Source organism: Poromitra crassiceps (genome assembly GCF_964638095.1).
Source record: "Poromitra crassiceps genome assembly, chromosome: 15".
NCBI lineage: Eukaryota > Metazoa > Chordata > Actinopteri > Beryciformes > Melamphaidae > Poromitra > Poromitra crassiceps.
In genome coordinates this window covers 27,250,943-27,274,905 of record NC_139634.1, presented here as the reverse complement: position 1 = coordinate 27,274,905, position 23,963 = coordinate 27,250,943, and the positions used below count along the sequence as shown (strand labels likewise).

At 42.7% G+C, this 23,963-nt stretch overlaps 1 protein-coding gene across 1 annotated transcript in view; it reads right to left on the bottom strand.

Moving 5' to 3' along the window:
• The window catches only part of LOC310789917 (ecto-NOX disulfide-thiol exchanger 2-like), a 224,687-nt gene that overhangs the window by 187,584 nt on the left and 13,140 nt on the right, over positions 1-23,963 (bottom strand). Inside the window, exon 2 of the mRNA XM_083651635.1 lies at positions 23,437-23,512. The gene's annotated coding sequence lies outside the window, so the exon portion shown is untranslated. The remainder of the gene's footprint in view (positions 1-23,436; positions 23,513-23,963) is intronic.

Sequence of the window (23,963 nt, the reverse complement as noted above, 5' to 3'; positions counted from 1 at the left end):
GCATACAGAATATATTAATATGTCAGTGTGTACTGTGCATACAGAATATATTAATATGTCAGTGTGTACTGTGCATACAGAATATATAAATATGTCAGTGTGTGTACTGTGCATACAGAATATATTAATATGTCAGTGTGTACTGTGCATACAGAATATATTAATATGTCAGTGTGTGTACTGTGCATACAGAATATATTAATATGTCAGTGTGTACTGTGCATACAGAATATATTAATATGTCAGTGTGTGTACTGTGCATACAGAATATATAAATATGTCAGTGTGTACTGTGCATACAGAATATATTAATGTCAGTGTGTACTGTGCATACAGAATATATAAATATGTCAGTGTGTACTGTGCATACAGAATATATTAATATGTCAGTGTGTACTGTGCATACAGAATATATTAATATGTCAGTGTGTACTGTGCATACAGAATATATTAATATGTCAGTGTGTACTGTGCATACAGAATATATTAATATGTCAGTGTGTACTGTGCATACAGAATATATTAATATGTCAGTGTGTACTGTGCATACAGAATATATAAATATGTCAGTGTGTGTACTGTGCATACAGAATATATTAATATGTCAGTGTGTACTGTGCATACAGAATATATAAATATGTCAGTGTGTACTGTGCATACAGAATATATTAATATGTCAGTGTGTACTGTGCATACAGAATATATAAATATGTCAGTGTGTGTACTGTGCATACAGAATATATTAATATGTCAGTGTGTACTGTGCATACAGAATATATAAATATGTCAGTGTGTACTGTGCATACAGAATATATAAATATGTCAGTGTGTGTACTGTGCATACAGAATATATAAATATGTCAGTGTGTGTACTGTGCATACAGAATATATAAATATGTCAGTGTGTGTACTGTGCATACAGAATATATAAATATGTCAGTGTGTACTGTGCATACAGAATATATAAATATGTCAGTGTGTGTACTGTGCATACAGAATATATAAATATGTCAGTGTGTACTGTGCATACAGAATATATAAATATGTCAGTGTGTACTGTGCATACAGAATATATAAATATGTCAGTGTGTGTACTGTGCATACAGAATATATAAATATGTCAGTGTGTACTGTGCATACAGAATATATAAATATGTCAGTGTGTGTACTGTGCATACAGAATATATAAATATGTCAGTGTGTGTACTGTGCATACAGAATATGAAAGTAGCTGCATTTTCTTGTCCCTTTGGGCCCTGGTAATCAAATGTTTTTCAATAGAAATTGCAACAAAAATAAAGCAATATGTATTGTCACCACTCACCATCCAAATACGCGCACGCACACGCACACACACACACACACACACACAACCATCAGTAGACGCCCATATTGCCCATGGACACGGGGATAGATACTACTGATGTCTGAGATATCCATGTGTGGAGGAAAGTAAAAGCAGCATTCTTCATGTTACAAAATATGGGGGATACAAAAATGTATTAATGACCCTAGCCCAGCCTCCTCGTAGTAATTTGTCATCTTTCTGAGACACAAAAGCAGCGTAAACTGACAGCCTCAGGGCTGCTTATAGGAGACAACCTCTTTGACTGGACCGCTCCACTGAAGGCTCCGTTATTTATGAGTAGGCTGGGAGCCAGCGGGGCTTGTTTAACAACCAGAGCCACCTGTTTGCTTTGCATCCACGGCCATTGAGGAGGCTGGAGAAATCATTTCCTCCCCGCCTTCTCTCTCTCTCTCTCTCACACACACACACATGGTGAGTTCCAGCCCAGGGCAGAATTTTGCAGTGAAAAAAAGGCATTCACAATATATATTATACAAAATTAAAAATAAAGAGGGGGCTGGGGGGGGTAAGGAAAATAAACATTAATACCAGCTGGAGAAGCAGAGGCAACTGTAGATGGCCACATTATTACTGCGTGTATTCGCTTTACTAACTAGAGATGGTAATAAGAATAGAACAATGTGTCGCCATTCAGGAAAAGTTAAGGCTTTATTATCTCTAAAATAATCCTTTGGGGAATAGTGGCAAGTTTATCCTAAAAAGTTTGATTGGAATGTGTGGTGGTTGTACTGGGCAAATCCCTGATGTGAGTGTGTGTCCGGGTATGGCTGCAGACGAGCAGCGATGTTGACTCCACTGTGTGAGTGTGTATCTGGGTATGGCTGCAGACGAGCAGCGATGTTGACTCCACTGTGTGAGTGTGTATCTGGGTATGGCTGCAGACGAGCAGCGATGTTGACTCCACTGTGTGAGTGTGTATCTGGGTATGGCTGCAGACGAGCAGCGATGTTGACTCCACTGTGTGAGTGTGTATCTGGGTATGGCTGCAGACGAGCAGCGATGTTGACTAACCCTTGGTAAATAAGGGTACAAAATAAGCAGTCTTGCATGTGAACGAGTAGATGGGGCTCAGCTTTCCCTGTCATGAATACGCACGTCAGGGAAGAACAGTAGGAGGGCACATGTATACAGAGGGGAAGGAGAAGAGACAAGGAGGCCAAGACTGCTGCTCAAAGGCAGACACTCCCATCTTACACCTGAGGACTCCCTCCAGCTTGAGACAGGTGCATAAATATTATGGGGCGTAAATAATTATCGAGTAGGGAGGGAATAGACATAAAGGGACTTTCCTCTGTGACAAGTCTGAAAAGAAGTTCAAATTATATCTTATCTAACGAGAATCAACCAAAAGACACATTTTTGGATTCTGAACAAGCAGTCACTCAAGCCGTTTTCCCACATGCATACCGGAAAATTACCTGTAAGTCAATATCGGACATTTCCCTGAATTTCCCTTCACACCTTAGCGCTCGCATGTGGGAATCTTGTCGTCAAATAGCCGGTATGTTGGGGGGCGGGGGGAGGGGGGAGCTTATTTGGGGGGTCGGCAAAACTTGCCACACAATAAAATCACACTCGTTTGACTCAAGAGCAGCGTCAAGCCAGCGTAATAAACACAGCCGATTTCCCCCCTCCCCTCTGCTCGAGAGAGGGGAGCAGCCACACAGGACAGACACAGCGAGAATGGCAGAGGCTTGAGGGAGCTTATTTGGGGGGTCGGCAAAACTTGCCACACAATAAAATCACACTCGTTTGACTCAAGAGCAGCGTCAAGCCAGCGTAAAATAAACACAGCCGATTTCCCCCCTCCCCTCTGCTCGAGAGAGGGGAGCAGCCACACAGGACAGACACAGCGAGAATGGCAGAGGCTTGCAAGCTGCCCAGCCCAACGCTTGTATGTATGTAGAGAAAGCAAATGCATGAAGCGAAATGTGGAAGTAGTTTGCTTTGATGTGCGCGAATGATTAGATGATGCACGCTGGAAGTGAACGTTAAGCAACGTGTGAACACCTCGCCCACATGAGAGAAGGACCAGTGTCGCGGAAAATGACTGGATCCGTTTCTCACTTGTATCCGCTATAGCGCATACCGCTCTTCTGACTGGCTCGAAACTGGTGAAATCTCCGCGATGACGGGGTCGCGCTTATACCGGCACGACTACTTCCCCACATGCAGGCATTAGACCACGTTCCGGTCATTTTGCGGTACAAAGCGCATGTGGGAAAAGGGCTTTAGTAGTACCAGGAGATATAGGGTTTTTACTACAGTATGTAAACCTTTGATCAACTCTCTTACATCATGGTAAAGATGACCCTAAAAGCCATTCCTCAGGGAAACCATGACACAATCATCGACTTCAAGATGGTATTGCCCTGTATTACTGTTACTGTACATTTGAGAGATGCAGAGTAATTCATAAGAAATTACCACAAGGGATTTTTTCCTTGTTTTCCTCCCTCCCTTTACGATTTAGTCTTGCCTTTATTTATTTCGACAGTTTAAACTTTACAATTGCTTTTGCTCCGAATAAAATACATGAAAGGTTGAAACATCAGAAGTCTGTTGTTGATTGTGCTCTATGGCTCCACAACAAAAAATTTAAATAAAATTGCTGTCACTCATAAATAATGAAATAACACTCCCCCCCTCCGTTCTCCCAGAGAGCGGTTTCAGTCAAATTACTGTAAGTTATGAGGAGACATACACATTTAGCAGGTCCATTGTGTGTAACTCTCCATGCCCAGACAAAAGTGCACAGCCTTTTGATTGGAAAACTGATGAGTCTGTTCTGCTCCATATTTTAAGCTGGAGTCTTAAAGGCTAATTACCTTGTCTCAACACTGAAGCCACCTCTGATAAGAGGCTGGAGTTGCCTGGAATGAAAAAGAGGAAGTGTGAGGCACACCACGCCATAATTAAACCTCAAGATAGTTAGCTCTTCAGGATGGGATTCAACTGCATGTCCCTTGACATTAGGCTGCCTGCCCTGCTGATATTTGAAACTAGTCACACAATCACTCCTGAAGGGAGACTGAATTCACTTCATAGGTTCAAGACTGTACTACAAATGACTGAATAAAATTCGGACACATTCCAAGGTTTTAAAACCCATGTTACTCTGCACCTCACATTTTAAATCAGCGATGAAAACCCAGCAACACTATTTGCAACACATATGAAAAGCTTCCATGCCTACAAATAAGAAATGGGGCAAGCTAGTTGAATGGGCTCCTGAAAATGTGAATCTTTTGAATATTTCATGCTTGGCCCTCAATATGTTTTTGCTTACGTTAACATAATTCAAACTGTACTTTTTTTTCATCCCATGTTAAGCACACTCACGTTTCCAATGCAACGTCATCTCTGAACTCTGACAGGATCAGCTGCTGTTTCGCGCCGAGTAAGAATCGTAATGGAGATAACTAAGCCATATCCACCAATGACTACTGAATTGTTGACCTATTTGTTTAACACTGCTGCTATGACATTAAAAGACAAGGCTCTGTGTCGCTCTCAACATTCTTTTATTCCTCTTCCCACCACTGACCCTGCTGCAGTCAGTCCTGTCCTCACTACACCTCGCTGTACCTTCAAGCAAAGCATCACTAATTCATTGTCGGGAGTGGACACAATGAATACCAATTCCCTCATATTGCCCAGCACTATCATCAGGCTGATTGCACTACCTGAGGTCATTTACTTCACCGGTGGCAATGTGTCTGCAATCCTAACCGGAGTGAGTTCAGCCTGCTGAGACAGAGGTGAGCTGGAAGCCTGCTAGACTGACAGCGAGTCCCCTTAGACTGACACGCAGCCTGCCCAGGTGTCATGGCTTCCTGCCCACATGATGACAAGATAAGAGGGAATTGCAACATTACATACATAAGTGGTTGGAAGTGTCTTCGGTATACGGTTAGACTTGTCGGTTAAGTGCACATTTCATCATCCGATCATGTCAGGATACATTTAGGCTCGTCAAGAGTTGAGATAAATGTGCATTGTGGGGATTTATCCCCGAAATAGTGCAGTTGGCACTCAGCCAGCCCTGCCGCTGCACCGAAGCAAAAGTGACAAAAAATAAAGGCCTAATTTCCAAATGCAGCAAGGAGCCACATCTCTGTGCCTATTTGATTGCATTGTAGAACTTAACTTAACAGTTATAAAGAGGTTACATCCACATTGCTACATTGATCAATATTGGACAGTTCTGCTTACATAAAATAAACCATTGGTTTAAAAAAATAAAAAACTAGAACGACCGCAACGCAGACTTATGCCTCCGCCATTAGTTCATTCTTGAGTCCAAGTGGATGTTGGAGCCAAATAGGAAGAAATTGCATCAAGGCGTTTCTGTGCAGAATTGGATATTTGAGCCAAATGTGAAGAAATTTAGTCAATGTGTTACTGAGATATGGCGTTACCGAGCTTGAAAATGGCATTTGTTAGGTCACTGTGACCTTGACCTTTGACCTTTGATAACCAAAATGGAATCAGTTCATCCTTGAGCCTAAGTGAATGTTTAAGGCGAATCTGATGAAATTCCGTCCAGGCGTTCCTCAGATATGGCGTTAACAAGCTTGAAAATGGCGTTTGAGAGGTCACAGTGACCTTGACCTTTGACCTTTGACCACCAAAATCTAAACAGATCATCCTTGAGCCTAAGTGAATGTTTAAGGTGAATCTGATGAAATTCCGTCCAGGCATTCCTCAGATATCGCGTTAACAAGCTTGAAAATGGCGTTCGAGAGGTCACAGTGACCTTGACCTTTGACCACCAAAATCTAATCAGATCATCCTTGAGCCTAAGTGAATGTTTAAGGCGAATCTGATGAAATTCCATCCAGGCGTTCCTCAGATATCGCGTTAACAAGCTTGAAAATGGCGTTCGAGAGGGCACAGTGACCTTGACCTTTGACCACCAAAATCAAATCAGATCATCCTTGAGCCTAAGTGAATGTTTAAGGCGAATCTGATGAAATTCCGTCCATGCGTTCCTCAGATATCGCGTTAACAAGCTTGAAAATGGCGTTCGAGAGGTCACAGTGACCTTGACCTTTGACCTTTGACCACCAAAATCTAATCAGATCATCCTTGAGCCTAAGTGAATGTTTAAGGCGAATCTGATGAAATTCCGTCCAGGCGTTCCTCAGATATGGCGTTAACAAGCTTGAAAATGGCGTTCAAGAGGTCACAGTGACCTTGACCTTTGACCTTTGACCACCAAAATCTAATCAGATCATCCTTGAGCCTAAGTGAATGTTTAAGGCGAATCTGATGAAATTCCGTCCAGGCGTTCCTCAGATATCGCGTTAACAAGCTTGAAAATGGCGTTGGAGAGGTCACAGTGACCTTGACCTTTGACCACCAAAATCTAATCAGATCATCCTTGAGCCTAAGTGAATGTTTAAGGCGAATCTGATGAAATTCCGTCCAGGCGTTCCTCAGATATCGCGTTAACAAGCTTGAAAATGGCGTTCGAGAGGTCACAGTGACCTTGACCTTTGACCTTTGACCACCAAAATCTAATCAGATCATCCTTGAGCCTAAGTGAATGTTTAAGGCGAATCTGATGAAATTCCGTCCAGGCGTTCCTCAGATATCGCGTTAACAAGCTTGAAAGTGGCGTTCGAGAGGTCACAGTGACCTTGACCTTTGACCTTTGACCACCAAAATCTAATCAGATCATCCTTGAGCCTAAGTGAATGTTTAAGGCGAATCTGATGAAATTCCGTCCAGGCGTTCCTCAGATATCGCGTTAACAAGCTTGAAAATGGCGTTCGAGAGGTCACAGTGACCTTGACCTTTGACCTTTGACCACCAAAATCTAATCAGATTATCCTTGAGCCTAAGTGAATGTTTAAGGCGAATCTGATGAAATTCCGTCCAGGCGTTCCTCAGATATCGCGTTAACAAGCTTGAAAATGGCGTTCGAGAGGTCACAGTGACCTTGACCTTTGACCTTTGACCACCAAAATCTAATCAGATCATCCTTGAGCCTAAGTGAATGTTTAAGGCGAATCTGATGAAATTCCGTCCAGGCGTTCCTCAGATATCGCGTTAACAAGCTTGAAAATGGCGTTCGAGAGGTCATAGTGACCTTGACCTTTGACCTTCAAAATCCAAAATCTAATCAGATCATCCTTGAGCCTAAGTGAATGTTTAAGGCGAATCTGATGAAATTCCGTCAAGGCGTTCCTCAGATATGGCATTAACAAACATCCGTACGGACGGACGGACGGACGGACATCCGGACGGACATCCGTACGGACGGCCGTACGTACGGACGGACAACCCGGATCCATAATGCCTTCGGCCTGGCTTCGCCGGCGGAGGCATAATAAAAAAGGGTCAGAACCAGAACATTACGACTGATTAGTAGTGGTCTGTACTCTGCAGTGCCTCCAAGGCAGGTGTAGTCAATAGAGAAGTCAGATTCCTGAACTGCTGGTGTGATTCACTACTTTACTAACCTCCTTCCAGACTGGCTCTGTGAGCTACAGCGCTAGAGGCCCCCTTGACTTACACTAGTCTTGGAAGCATTGGATGCACGATATGGATTTTTTTCCCAAGCCGATACCGATAACTGATAATTACCGTACCTGCTTCTCATGGGCGATACGATACAATAACCGATAATTTCACACATTTTTGTATTTTAAAAAGAAGTTCATAATAACCTGTAGTCTATGCACAGTTGAGGGTAGTGAGCAAAGATGGATGATGTCATATTCCATAGTTGAAGATGGGTTTGTAAAAGTGGCATATAACAATATAACAAAAGTGATCCCAATGTCATCAACACGCCCACTCACTCGTGTTCTGGACATTATGCTGTAGTTTACAGCACTGCTCTGCCAGCGACATGGACATAGTACTATACAGAGAAGCAACAGCTGTCAATTACCCAAGTCAGAGGGTTGAAAGAGGAGTTCAACTTCAGACTAGGCTTAACACAGTTACCTTTAACACACAACTTTATAATCATGCAATCTTTGAAATCCAATTTAAAGTTAGGTGACCTAGGTCCTAGGCCTACTGAACTTGTATAACTCATGATGAAAGTAGCTCCATTGTCCAGCTACCTGTTTCCACAAATACTGGGCTAGTGGGCTTGGTGGTACTGTGACTGCTCATCTCTGTCTGGCCCAATTGACTGATGGATTTCCAAATTCTGCATCAGCCAAAGCTATTAAGTGGTCTGCTGGAGCGAAATGACTTTACTGTTCCCAGAGTACTGCATTAGGCTCAGCAATTCCTGCCTGCTATTGTCTAGGGCCACTGTGACTAAGTCAATGTCTTGCCAGACAAGCACAAACACTTATGCCGACACACACAATAAATAACAAAAACCAAAAATGGAATCATCTGAATGGCTCCGTTTTCTCATTTTGCTTTTGGCAAAGATTTTGGTCACATGAGGTGACCCATGCCAAATGAGTTTCCCTGGCCGTAAGCCTGCTCTCTTTGTGCTTAGGCATGGTTGAGGCTATGGAGCAATAGTAAGTCCAAAGCCATTGTATAATAACTACCTACTACCATTATTGACCATTCGTCCACATCTCAGAGCATGGGAAATCAAGGCTTGAACCATTCAGAAATGTTTAACCTAGTCCAGTGAGAATTCAAAATGGTATAGATTATTTACTCCAGCCCACAGACTGGAGTCTGGAGCCTGGAGAAAAATGCCACTTAAGGCTGTTACACACACCAAGAGCGATACGAATATGCAGCACGGACTTGCGATGCTAATTTTTACCCACCTGTCAATCACAGCAACAGATGTGTCGCAATCGAATTTCTGAAAATTTGACCTTGGTCCGAAAAAAGTTAACACCGCAATAATGCTCAGCAAAACTTTGCCGTTGGTATGCATTGACTGATATAGGTTTGAATATTATTTGAATATTATTTGAATATTATTCATTATTATTATTGTTCATATTATTTGAATATTATTTGCATGCTAATTAATCGTTAACCAGCCCCAATGAATCCTTCATTAGGGTCTGGCCTCAAGCGCATTAGCCCACTAATTCGGTGACATATTTTTCAGCCACAACTGTCTGTTGTCAATCATCAGACTCTTTGACCAATCGCAGTAGCAAAGCAGGACGATACTGTGCCAAAGAACTTAAATTGATAAGAACTGAAGGCTAATAGGTTGGTCCACTCAGTGGTTCCACTGCATCATCAAGGCGAGAGGGCTGTTGTCAAAAAAAGCACAAGCTTTGTCTCTTGCCTTCATACTCTTTGTCTGCTACACCCGGGTACCTACACCGGCAACCGTTCACTTTACAGTAGCTGCAAGCCACAAGCAGCTCAACAACCAGCCAATGGATTTCAAAGCATATGTTACTGAAAAGAGTGTGACTCGAACTGGTTAACAAGCAAAACGTTAGGTCACTCACACTGGCATTTTGAGCCCGGTGAAGTGGTTACAGCAGCAGTAGTGGGCTTAGCTAACGCCTAATGTAGCTAACAGCTAGCTAGCTATTTAACATACAGGTGGGTTGTTGCAGCAGCGCTCTGTAATGCGTCATCAGTAACGTTCGATTAGTCCCACCGCTTACATCGACCAGCCAATCAGGCATCCCGGACAGTATCTGTCCTGAATAACCGCCAGTGGATGGGCTTGGGTCCAGACCCATATGAGGAGTGCTGACAACTGTGATTCATATGGGGCTGGATACCAGGCTAATTTCCCACAAGACCTTGTGAAGATGCAGTGGACGACAAGCAGTATAAGTAATGGAGCCTAAGAACATTATAAAAAAGAGATATTAAAGCAATTAATTCATGTTTGATTCTGATTAAAGGAGCAGGGAAGAGAAACAACTTTGCTAATATAAACTGAATATTCAAATATTAATTCATTTGGATAACTGCTAGCTTTTGTAATTAGGCTATTAATACATCATTAAATTTGAACACAGTAGAGGTAACCATGCAGCACTCAAACATCTGAGTAAGAGCTGTGGCCATACATAACCTGCTACAAAAGGTTGTGGTGTCATTAAAGAAAAAAATCCACTCTAATCTTCATTTAGCTGCTTTAGGTAGCAATTATGTTTTGTTTTTTTTAAGCCTCCCAGTGTGACAAATTTCTAGAAAGCAAAAGACAATCTTGTTCACTTCAGTGTGGTAAGTTAAACAGAGTTGTACCATAGCTCGACAACAACAATGCTGAATCATCTCAAAAAGCATGTTCTCTAAGCGAGAAAGGTGGTCCTCATCATGACAACATCTGTGCAAGCTCCTTGGAAAGAAGCTGAGCTGAGAGAATCCCTGCCTTTCTGGCTGACATGACTGCTAAAGATATGCAACACATCAGCACCAACAGAGAGCACAAAGTGATTAACTGTAGCTGATTCTTTTGATCAATTTAAGCTTTGTAATTTCTGGCATGCAATATTAGTTTAGACTGCGCACTTCAAGTCAACCATGAGAAAATGCACTTGGGCACATAACATGATAGCGCTAATGTGAGAAATGAAAGGGAAAACAATTTCTTGGCAGGGAGTGAACGTGAAACAACATTTATCAAATGTGACAATGAAACTTCGGAAACCAATTCCAGTCAGGTTACATTTTTAGATGAGATGCTCAGCCCATATATCTTTGGGAGAACACTGAATACAAAGTAAAATCAATAAAATATGCTACTTAATGTACACGAAACAACACAACTATTACCAATTGTCTGAGTAAGACGATAATGTGATTAAGTAATTTACATAATATGTGATATGATGATCTATAAAGGGACACAACACATCCCCTAATAATCTTGTTTGGACATGAAGCGTGGTTATTATGAGCACTTTTTTTTGTGCAGGCGCACCTTACAGAACAAAATGAACTCCATCACCAACAGGCACAACTTTTTTTTTTTTTATATAATGTATTTATTAGAGTATAGTCAGACAATATACAGGTGACATCATAACATTTGCCTCATTTTCTCCCTCCCTCGACCCCCCAGCCCCTCCCACTCCCAACCATCATGTTTGATATTTTCACAAGCTTTGGGTTTCCAAAAATAAACTGACAAACAAAACCACCACGACAAAAACAAACTAATACTGAAGTGTAGTTAGCAGGTTCTCTCAGTCACACATGAAATAGTAGAGGTAGGTGTACTAGAGAGAGAGGAAGATAGAGAACCAACAACAGCAACAAAAACAACAATGACAGCGACAATTAAAAACAAACAAACAAAACAAAAATTACAGGGTTGCAAAGAACATCAAGGTTCTAATTCTCCATTTACATCATGAGACCAAGCTCTGTAGCTATATTTATAGAGATCCGGGATACATGCTATCTACATACCAACATTATTGGCTGACAGAAGCATCAGTATGGATGTTCGTCTATATAGCCGCAAACTGTCAAAGTATTTAGACATCCTCAGATCATCATGACACCCAACAAGAGATGGATAAAAAACAAAAAAGAAAACAAAAACGAAGAGAAAAGCAACAACTCTAGTGTTCAATTTAAGGGAAGAGTTTTTAATCGTTTGAAGTGAGATATAAGAGGGTCCCAGGTTAAGTGGAATCTTTTGGTTGATCCCTTATTAGAATACTTAATCTTTTCCAGCCTGAGGAAAAGCATCAAGTCACTAAGCCAGACAGAGACTTTGGGTGGTTCAGCAGATTTCCACTCTAATAAAATCCTTCTCCTAGCTATTAGGGAGGCAAAAGCAACTGCGTCTTTTTTTACACTTTGTCAGGGATGTGTCATCATCCGACACCTCGAAAATGGCCAATTCAGCTTGAGGCTGAAGATCAATATGAAACGCGTCAGACAGGGTTCCAAATACTGCATCCCAAAATCCTGCTAGTTTAGGGCAACAGGCACAACTTGATTACACTTAAAGAAGTGTGATTGAGGTGTACAGTACACTATGTTCTGTGTGATTACACTTACTACGACTAAAGGCTTATGTATATTGTATACTCATTTATACATTTTCATACGAAAATTAATTTGTCCGTTTCAAACTGTGTAATCGTCTCTGCCCAGTGCCCACATACTTTCATGCGTCTTTCACGTTGGTATCATGTTAAGCAATAGCAAGCATCCACCAGTGGGCAGTAGAGAGTCAAATGTGTGAGTGTGTGTGGTTCTGCTGCGTTTCATGCGTATCCGTAAGCTTTCAGAGGACGGACAGAAATACGCACGAAATGAATGCAGAGTACGGACAGAATTATTAATTAATAATTAATATTAATTATAACTGGGCCTTAAATAGCATAAACATACTTTTTTTATTACTTTTTTGTGATTTTGTCTTTCTGTATTTTTTGGGTCTTCGGACTACTGATGTGACCGCGACGCTGCATACTTACACTAAGTCAAATTCCTCATATGTAATCTGATTACCTACTGTACGGTGGCATTACTGTCTCAATCTTTTTCCAATCATGTTGTTGTGTGCTTGTAAAATTGGTCATTATGTTTCACATTGGCTATTCTAAAATGACATCCATAAAAAGCTGTAAAGGTAAAGCACATGGGACTACTCCAAAATGAGGTCAGTCTAATATGTCTTCACCCCATGATGTGAATTTAGCTTAAACCAACACATTTCCAACCAGCTGGCTTCTCTGAGGAAACTAAGCTCTGGATAATGCACACCTGTAGTATGAATACCTGTAGCTGTGGAGAGATATAAATGTAGCCCATTAAGTCAGAGACAAAAAAGGAAAGTAGAGCAAAATGTATTAGGCACATATGTTGTGTTCTCCTCTGCATTGTGGGGAGAGCGGGGTCTAGCTGCAGCGCTGCTCTGTAGGGGGTCTTATCTGCCTGGGGAGCGCGCGGCTCAGCTCAGCACTGCCGTCTCTATTGGCACGGTGATGGAGGCGAAGCCTGCCTCCCCTGATAAACACTCCCTCTGTTCTCCCAACAGCCCAGCAGGCTGCGTGTTTGCTGCAGGTGTCAGAGAAAATGCTCAATGCCCATTTAGACTTCAAGACTGCTGCTGGTGACAAGTTGGCAACTCTGACTGCAAACGACTACAGATGGGGGTATGGAGGGAGGGAGGGAGACAGACAATATACTGTCGGAACAAGATGGAGAGAGAGGGAAATGTTCGACTGCTATAGATAGGAAATGGCAGGAGATGCAAGTCGGGGGTACAACTGAATAATGACAATTATATTTGCCCAACTTTTCTCAACAAAAACAAAATTATTATAAAACAACAATAATACAGGGAAAAGTTGCACTTCTAGCTGAAGGCTAGCTCAATGAAATAGACATAATGCAAGAATGATCAACAACAATCAGTCTATTATCATAAGAATACAAAAACTAGAGAGCATCTTGTGATGGGATCACACCAGCTGTGAGACCCAAAAGTGCTTCTGTGCTGTGGTAGTTCCTGCTACAATAGAGCCACTTCTAAACATGAAGTCTGGACCATTGTCGGTTAGTCCAGGCAGGGTATTTGCCAGTTTTACCCTTCTAGACATGAGGGATCTTTGTTTAGAAACATTGGAAAATGGTCAGTTTTTTCTGCCGATGGCGAGTAGAGTGGGCGTGGGGAGCGTGCGGGGGAAGGGGGAGGAGTGGAGGAGGACAGCCGAAGAACAGAATTGGGCACCAATGCCCAAAACGCGCGCACAGGTCTCCATACACTGCATCCACAACACAAGATCTCTGCCAAACACTTTTCTTCACTACTCCATAATGCACGTCTCACTGCAGAGTTCAGGCCATAATGTGGGGTGGCAATGTGCCAAAAAAGTGAGCGCTTGCCTTGTTACATCGCCAAAAAGCCACCAGTCAAAATAGTGGTCGCACTAAGGTTACACTGTGTGGATGATTTTACAAGAAGCATTCAAGTCATATCTGACTAGTTTTCAATTTATTTCTCGCCACAAAAGTTAGGCTATATGTATCGAATATATAGGCTAATGCAACACTATCACCCTCTTGCCTTTTCACATACATATTACATGCACATAAAGGTGGATAATTGTTTCTAAACATGCAGGCCAACCGGCTAGCAGCTGGTAATAGTCAGGACTTCAGTGCATGTTTAGATGGGGCTTGGGTGTCACCAGGACTACACTTTGCCTTGATCACACACACACACACACACACACACACACACACACGCTGTCGCGGCAGGTAATAATCTATCTCTCTCTTAAGCTTGAAGGCCCACTCAATAGTTCTGTGGCTGCCCTGCACACCAGCAAATTGAAGCCAAAAGAACACCTGATACTGCAGAGTTGCAAAATTTAACAATCAAATCGAACTTCCACGGAAGACTAGAGGGACCGAGTCTCAGAGAGTGCGAAAAGAATTGAAACATGGAGGAAGTCAGGCTGATAAAATTGGGCAAGATGATGCGGAAATGAAAGACTAACGCAGACAGGCTGTAGTAACCAGCCAATGATGCTGGTTATTTTATTTCTGCTGCTCCAAAAATCAGTCACCAGGGGAACGCCTTGCCTCGCTGAATATTCAGCAGCCATATTGTTTCCACGCAGGGAGAGATTGGATACATGGAGTCCTAAGTGAATACAATGTATCCTAATGAATTTCCTTTTCAGCATCTTTCCTCAGAAAATAAAATCATATCGCCCATGAACACCAATCTACACTAGCACAAGACACGCTCAATAAAAGGGAGACGGCACTTTGGCAGACTGCAACGCAATTCAACATGATTTCACAAAGGGAAGTACAAACAAACCTGCTGTTTAAGACTCGGCAAACCTTGTGTTGGAATCATCTCATGAAGACAAACAAACTGTCCATAGCTAGTTCATTAAACAGAATGTGTTCAATGTTCATTTAGGAGAACTCTTGACGCCTTGACGTCTTGTTTAGAATGAAACGACTCCCAAGCTGCCTACAGACTGTAAGATTTTAGCAGTAGACTGTATGATGATGATGACACCTACTGGATCAACACATGTCTCCATCAATACTAGTCAATCAGCAGTCAATACACAAGAGTCAAACATCAGCAGCGCTCGCACGGCTACGCATCAATGTGCGCCACAGTTGTCTGTGGTAGAGATGTCAACAATGAAGCTTAGCAAGAATTAAGCCCTTGCAATAGTGGTATTTATGTGTATGGAAATTTGGAGAAACATCCAAAGAAGATGAGGAGGAGAATGTGGACCCAGTCATTGCGAGGGAAAAGAGGCCAACCTGTTATGTAAATTTTGCCAAGAAAGCTTGAGGTAACGTAATTATTAGCATATAGCTAACTGTTACTAGCATTTAGCATGTATTGCGGTAACGTTAACATCAGCGTGTCGTTTAATTTCTATTGGTTGGAGTCGACCCTAAATTTCTGACACTGTCAGAATTTGTCCTAGGCTATCTTTGGTCGCAAGACGGCCGTCTTTGAACCTCTCTCACTGCGCGACGCAGGACCACCGTTTTTGTAGCCACCACCAAAGATATGTCCATGTTTCTTTCACGTGGGTCATCTTTCGTCTGGGACAGCCCAAAATCGCACAGTGTGAACGGGGCTTCATGAAGAGATCTATAGATAATTTTAACATTTGTTATGAAAGGTGAGGTGTTGCTATGCATGAGAGGGAAAACAAAATGTTGTAACTCGGAGGCCAAGCATTCATCAATAGACCAGCATGGTGAAGGAGGTGCCAGGTCAGTGGTCACCAGCCCATCTGTGGGCACCGAGGCCATTGTCAACGTGTGAACAAAACATCCCCTTCAATGCCACAGCACTGTTCCAGGCACTGAGCTGGCAGATTAGCCCACCTGGCCCTGCCAGACTGTCAGCCTATTTATACCCGGGACAATCATTTAGACCAGGCCTGGCTAGGCCGGCCCAGAGGCAGAGAGACACAGACCCAGAGGGAGAGAGCTCGATGTGAAGTTCCCATAGTGAAGGGGAAAAAAGACATGGGCAAATGAATACTGTAATGACCTTCCGCCTCCTTTCCCGCTGTAACCCTTTCCCAGAGGAGTGAACTAATGACAGTGTCCTTTACCTGCTGTATGCTCCTTCAGTCCAGCCTCATGAGACAAACGTCACCATGTCTAAGGGTCAAACAAAACACATTCATGTTTAAACATGACCTGGATTCTATATATATATATTTGATAAAGCGACGATATATCAAGGGTGAAGCTTTAGAAGCCTCTGATTAAATATGTCATTTGAGGCAGATATTTCTGGATGAGAGCTTGGTACGCCAAACAGAAATCTTCTTCCCTTTGACGAAGACACTGTGGCCTATATACATGCTCTACATACTGCAACAACACCTTTCATTAAGCACATGTCAGAGCTTGACTTGTCTTCAATGTCTTGCGGTCAGAGTTGGTGTCAGATAATCAAAAACTGTAAAGCAGAAATCCAGCAAATCCATGCCATTCAGGACGAGAACAACCATAGCATTTTAAAAAGCACCTACGCTCTATTGAAATCTACAAAAGGTATGCAGCATATCTATTCTAGTGGCCCTTGAACAACAGTGGGCATGAACACAAATACGCTTTGTGTAATATTTGCTCTGCAAATGCTGCCAAACTATAACACATAATAACCATATAATTTCGCAGTGAACCAGATTGCAATTAAAGCAGGCAGCGAGAGTTACTTCATTTCAAAAGCTCTAAAGACCTCTATTTTTTGCTGCTGCTGCTGCTACTGACATTTTCCCATTAGCGGCGCAAGCTGTAATTTGGTGGCACCAATATTTCATTGAGCGTTTCACATGGGAATGAACATGTCGCCATATGAAATTAATGTCACCCTGGTTTACTCATTCAATAAAAGTAAAGAGTTCGCTGCAATAATAACTACATATCAGACCTGTTATCTCAGTTCATGAACCCTTAAGTTGTGAGTGACAATTTTAGTTTTGCTGTTAAGTCCCTTTTCAGGGTTTTTTCAAATATTTCAAGTTGTGAACTGAACTCCCTCACTTCCTCCAATTGCATTCAAATTCATTCTCCCCCAAATTATCCTCCTTAATATAAGGGAGTAGGTGTGCAATTTTGGTCACCTTTTTGGTTACACTCGGGCAATTGTGATGTCACTGATGATGTCACAGACATTGTGACATCATCGTCTATGACATCATCAGTGACATGATCATCGTCTATGAAATCATCAGTGATGTTACAATTGTGGTTTTTGGTTAGACTCGAGCAATTGTGTGTGCAATTGTGATGTCACTGATGGTCACAATCATTTCAATCATGAGAGACCAGAGGGTAGAGTTTTAACAAGCAAGCTTTATTCAAGTATGGCAGAGCGATAAGATCTATGGCATGGGACGGTATGGCAACTAATTCTGATGGCATGGCAGCATGGCGACTAGTTCTTTGGCGTAATGACTCCGCGCTAAGATGCCTCTCTTCTTGCGGTGAGAGAGGGCATCTGCTCGGACTAGAATAGAGAATCCCCCCCCCGTAGGGGATTCTTCAGGAGTCAAGACATTGGTGATGGCCTGGGGAGGTGGGTGGGTCGAAACGCAGCTTTCAGAGAATGGGATGCGATCAGCTTGGGTACAGCGACCAGAAGATCAGAGAAAGAGAACGATGACCCACAGAGCATGGCTATAAATACTGCTACGTCATAGCCTCGGCACTGACGACATTATCGGCGTCATATAGGCAAGTGCGTCACGCGGACGTCACGCTGGGATTACACTTGTGCTTGTCACACTAGGATTACATGAGGTGAGGTCACTGGGATTGCGCGTGGTGCGAGGCAGCGTGTCTGGTCTTCATCTTGAAACTAGGTCGAGACCACCATGTCTGGTCACTCAAGCAATTGTGATGTCATCAGTGAGTGATGTCATAAGTGATGTGAAGTTGGGCAATTGTGCACTCACTGTGCATGCCAATCCACCTTATTTTTGTGAGGCTCCCGCTGTAAAATAATTCTGGGAGCAATATCCGGTCTAGAACGTGAGCAGCTGTGTTTACGCTGGCTTGACGCTGCCTGGATAGTACTCTGCACTGCAGCGCGTGCCTCCTCGCATCGCATTTCCTTGTCGAACTCGGATGTTAAAAGTTTGCTCGTCACAAAATAACACTTGTTTTGGGAATGTAGCCTAATGATGTTCTCTATCACATCCGCTAACCTGTTGCTCGTTGAACAAGTCGGCATTTATCAGCTCAGCTGCACCGTTTACAGACGGGTACATTAGACGGGCTGTGTTGTGTCAAGCTAGACGTAACGGGGGAAGAGGACAGCAGCAGGAAGCAGCACCCATGGTGCATCATGGCTGCCAAAAATAAGGTGGATAGCGCAGGCGAGGCCACGCAGCAGCCGACACCGCACAGTGGCCAAGCTGCGTACGCGAGCTGCAGAGCCAGCTCAGCGAGCTGCAGGGCGGGCGAGGCCGCGCAGTGGCTGAGCTAGCTCGGACGCGTGGACTTAGATCGGGGGGGAGGTTTTGTTTGAAAGTAATAGTTCATCGACAGATTTACATATTTGCAAGATAAATAATGTGGATTTTATCACTACAGAAATATGGAAAAATGTACCCAGCTGTTAGAAAGGCACAAGACTGCACAACACACTATATGCTACCTGGACCTAAATCCCAATTAATGTTCCATTTAAGATGATCAGGAAGAACTGGTTTGAATCTCTAGAGAGACAAATTGTCATTTTAGGAAAATGATTTCTCTGACTCTGTAGATTGATTGTGCGCTGGCTGTTAAGAGAAATATTGGAAAACAAGGGCAGCCAATCAGAGGACAATGTGGTGAAATAGGAGGTGTGATGTGATATATTCCAAGACACATCAGCTCTTGAAAGGGAGCATTAATCCTAAATGATCAGGCTACTCCCACTACACACTGCTTGCCCTCGCCCGCTTACAATATTACCTGTAGGCCTTAACTTCACTTTCCATCAACACTAAAGCAGACGACTAGTGGAAATGGCAGTACTGTACGTGGTACTTGACAGAAAATGGCTCAATCATTTTGATGAATTATACATCGACAGCAATTCATATGGGTCTGTAGAATGCAACTGGAGAGGTAATATCCTCTGTATTTCAGACAGTAGTGTCTGTGTCATTCTCCAATGTCAAATGGCTGCTCCCGCTATTACCAGCAAGAGGCTGATGAACATTCACTGCTGAGTGTCTCTGGCGCTGTGTGTGTCTGTCTGTTTGTCTGTCTGTTGGTACAATCTGTGTAGAGTCAAGCAAGCTGCTGCTCTCAGACACTCTAAGAGAATCTCATCAAAACACGCAGACATTTTGGATATGATTTAGAGCAGGGTTTTGTTTTTGTTTTGTTTTGAAGTGCGAGACTGTGGGCCTCCCCTCAGACAAACTATGAGACAGTAAAATTCAGCAGAATTACAACTATCTCTTGAACCAAATCACACACGTTTAGGCTATTCGACCTCCCTTTGATAACTAATGTCATATTTTTTCTCTTCCATTCACTGAGCCTCCCCTCGGAGCCCCCCTGGGAAGACCCGCCTCCCACTTGGAAACCTCTGATTTAGAGAGAGACGGGGGAGACAGCGCTCTGATCACATGGTCAGTCATGGATGTTACAGGTGACTCTATTAGGTGGTGGTGACTCCTGTTATTATTTAGCGGCTGAACAAACATACTGAGAAATCCCCAGCAGTGACAAATGATTTGTTGTTCTGGCACAAAGTCCTCAAGGAGCAGCGTAACTGAAGCAACTGTTCTTATCAACTCTTTCACCTTGAAAGTTTTCAGTAAAAAAAACACCAGGAATGGAAGCTTCTGTATGCCCAATTTACAAAAAAAAGGGGGGGTGGGAGTTCCATGGTTTTGACCTATTTGCCTGCCTCCTTGTTGGGCATTAAAGTGGGTCATTACACTGTCTACTGAGTATCGCATCGAAATCTAGTAGGTGTAAAATTAGAATGAGGATTTAATCAGTGACCAGCCAATATCCCAGCCCAGGATCCCAATTTCTTTACATAAGGCAACATAAATCATTTTTGAAGCTCTATTGAAAGCAAAGCCAGTTCTAGATAATTGCACTGTGTTGCTGCTTGGCTGAAAGCCATGGGAACCTTCTGACTGTCTCTGGACCAACTGAGAGAGAGAGAGAGAGAGAGAGAGAGAGAGAGAGAGAGAGAAGAAAGAGAGACAAAGAGAAATACAGATGCTCTTAAGTGATTAGTTATATCTCTGTTATATCTTGACTAATGTTGTATTTTTTAATAGGTTTTGTATCAGGCAGCAGGATGTGATGAATGATATATTCATTCATTCATTCATTCATTATGTGCTCCATTAACACAACAGTGGCACTGCACTGGATGCTATACAATAACTTTCCAATGACACACACTACACTAGGGAAATGTCTTCCATATTCTAATCCTCCAGCCAGCAATGCAGCAAGCTCTCCAGGTTGCTTTATTGAAAGTAAACCATATTACAACTGGGCAATTATCAGCGGCATGGGATGCCATTTGACATTTTTCAATAGGACAAGGAAAATCATTCAATGTCATGTCTATGTCCATGGGAGCCACATGGCATCATGACAGTAGGGGTGGGAATCACTGATGCCCCACGATACGATATTATCATGATACTTAAGTCACGATATGATAGTATTGCGATATTACGATATGCTAGTATTGCGATATGCTAGTATTGCGATATATTGAGTATTGCAATATTGTGATATATTGTGATTTATTACCTTTTTTCAACTGTAAATGATGTCCCAAAGGTAAAAACTTTATCAACATCTGTTTTATCTAAAGAGATAAAGTTTCCAGTCTGTTCATCTCACTTCAATCATTTTTATTGGAGCAAAATGGGATTGTCAAGCAGACAGACTAAGCAACACTGTCATAAAAACCTGTCATAAATGTTGCATGCACTTGACATTTTGTATAATACAATATCACAATACTTGGCATTCGATACGATACTACATATTGCCCACAAAATATCACGATACTATGCTCTATCGATTCCCCCCCCCCACCCCTACATGACAGTGGGAGTAACACAAGGCTCTTTCACACACAGATCGCGGCAAAAAAGCAGTTTAGGAGTCCCGCAAAGCCCGCAGCCTCGCCACAGAAATTGCTTTCACACAGAGCCAAGAAGCACGGCCACATTCCCGTGCTGCAGTGTACTTTCAGGTGAAATCCCCTGCTCCCGGATTGAAAGGCGAGCACCACTCGCATGGTGGGCGGACTCGCCTTAATATCAAAACGCATGCATCTGCTCCTCAGACCAACTCGCCACAGACAGCTATAGCCCTCTGAAGCTTATTATTATATCCGTTAATTTTACCTACTAATGTCAACATTGTTTGAGCTTCCCGCACGGAGCATTCCTCCTGGCGTCCCTGCAGTCATGATTGTATAGGCTACTTTTTTTACTTTCACTCGTGCACTTTCTTGCTACATGAGGTGATTTCCCCTGTAATTTTTTTATGAATGAGCTGACCATTCGCACCTTTTCTGGCTTGCTGCGACGACGCTTTCAAATGGAGGCGGGTTGCCAGGTAACCCGGCGCTGTTACTACCTACCGTGGCGGGACAAAAGGCGTAAAACAATTATCCACCAACGCGCGTTAACGACTTTCACATCGGAGGCGCGAATCTTATTTTCCGTGCATTTTTCGGCTTTCAAGGCCGGTGTGAAAGAGCCTACAGAGCCATGCACTGCTGCAAACAGCTAACCTGAGCCCACTACCTACTGTATGGTTACGGTTACAGGGATCACACCGGCACACATTATCTGACAGACCAGGACTCATGGAAACCAGATGTTGGACTGGATCTTCTAATCTAAACCAGATATGGAAGTGGTCAGGCTGGCATTTGGCATAATTATATATAGTATGGATGCATTCCAATCCAATCCCAATACACACATACAAGCAAATGGTAAGATATGAGAGAGGCAGAGTGTGAAAAAACATAATGCAGACAGATTTGAAACAATAAAACCGCATTGCATTTTTTGGCCAGTGTGGACACGGAGTGATGTGATCTCATAAAATCCCATTTTTTGAATCAGATCTAAGAAATCATGTTGAAATGACAAATGTGTAGCCATAGCCCACCATTACAGCCAGGGCTTTAGCAGTAGCACATTGACATGGCTTGACAGACGCCTCCTGACGAGCTGCACAACAAAACAGCAATGCCTGTCCAGCTCACCTCAGCTAAGATGCTCACATGAATACTGATTTTAATAACTCATCAGGCTGTCCCGTCTAAAAGCCTCCATGTACATTTTTGTCTTGCCATTCGAATCAACATCAGACATTTTTCTGATGTAACATTCTATGATTTTGACTAGGTTAGGCACGGAACAAATGTAAATCAACTTAATCAAGTCATGTACCTTCACTTGCAAAATTAAGCTTGAGGACAGAAAATCTGAAGCACCACATTCAAACTCGTAGGACTTTACTATGTGGTCAAATACAGGCACAGAATCTAGTGGGAGACAAATTCTGACACGCAGCCAGCATCTCCAATAGTTAGTTTCTAGGCGCTGCACCAGGCAATTCGAGGAGGTGGTGCTGCTGTTATCTGCTGCTGAATCTGAGGGAAGACACGTTCCAATATCAATAGCCTGAGAAGGCGCTAAGCTATACCTGAGCGTATGGAGCGATGAAGAACAGTAGATATTATGGACGCAAAACACTTTAAACTCTTTCCCCACCATTGATGAGGTTTTCCGTCATTTATGAGACAAAACTTCCCGCAAAAATGTTCTGGCAATTTGTGTTTTCACTGTTATACGCTGAAGGGCGCTGTTACGCACCTTGTGAAATAGTACAGCACTTCCAGGTCCAGAAACAAGTAAGGAAGCAGCTTTTAGCCATTTGTAGTATATATCTAGCGATCTTGAGGGTGTGTAGTCAACAGTATTGATTCCTAAACAATGTATTCTTTTGGGGGGATTTTTTGGCACCTAATCTGATACTAACAGTGAAATTAGGAATTTATTGTCTTCATAATTATTCCTGGAACGGCACAGGGCTATGGAAATATTGGGTCAGTGTCTTGCTCAAGGCAACACTGAAAAAGAAGGACAGTGTAAGGGAAGAGGCAAGGGGCTTCCTACCTGTGAGGGCACAGTCATGGAACGCTTTCTTTAATCACCCAGCCACTGCTGCAAAGGCCAGCCTGCCTCTTGGAGCCTGAAAATAGTACGAATAGAAAAGATCCATATCATGGTTCAGAGCTATGAAGCTATAGGAGTGAGAACAAAGTCTGTTATAATATGACGCATTTCAGTTCAGCATGCTTCAACTCAGCAGTTGTAGTCTAAAGTGGAAACGCAACCCTGAAATGATGAGAAAGAAAATGTTGCTCCAGACCCAGAACAATTGAGTGAGGAACACAAGCTCAAAGAGTGGAGCACAGCAGATTGTAGAGGATTGTCCTGAGATAAGTAAAAGAAGAATCATATACCCCCAAAGAAACATTATTTTGCAGGTTGCTCACTAATTAGAGCCAAAGGATGGAGTGTAACACAGTGAGTCCACTCAAATTATGCACAGCTATTTATTGCGGTATGAGGAATGAGGATGTGAGAACGGCATCTTACAAATCGCTGCAGCCGGGCGCCACAGGAAGAAAATACTTTCA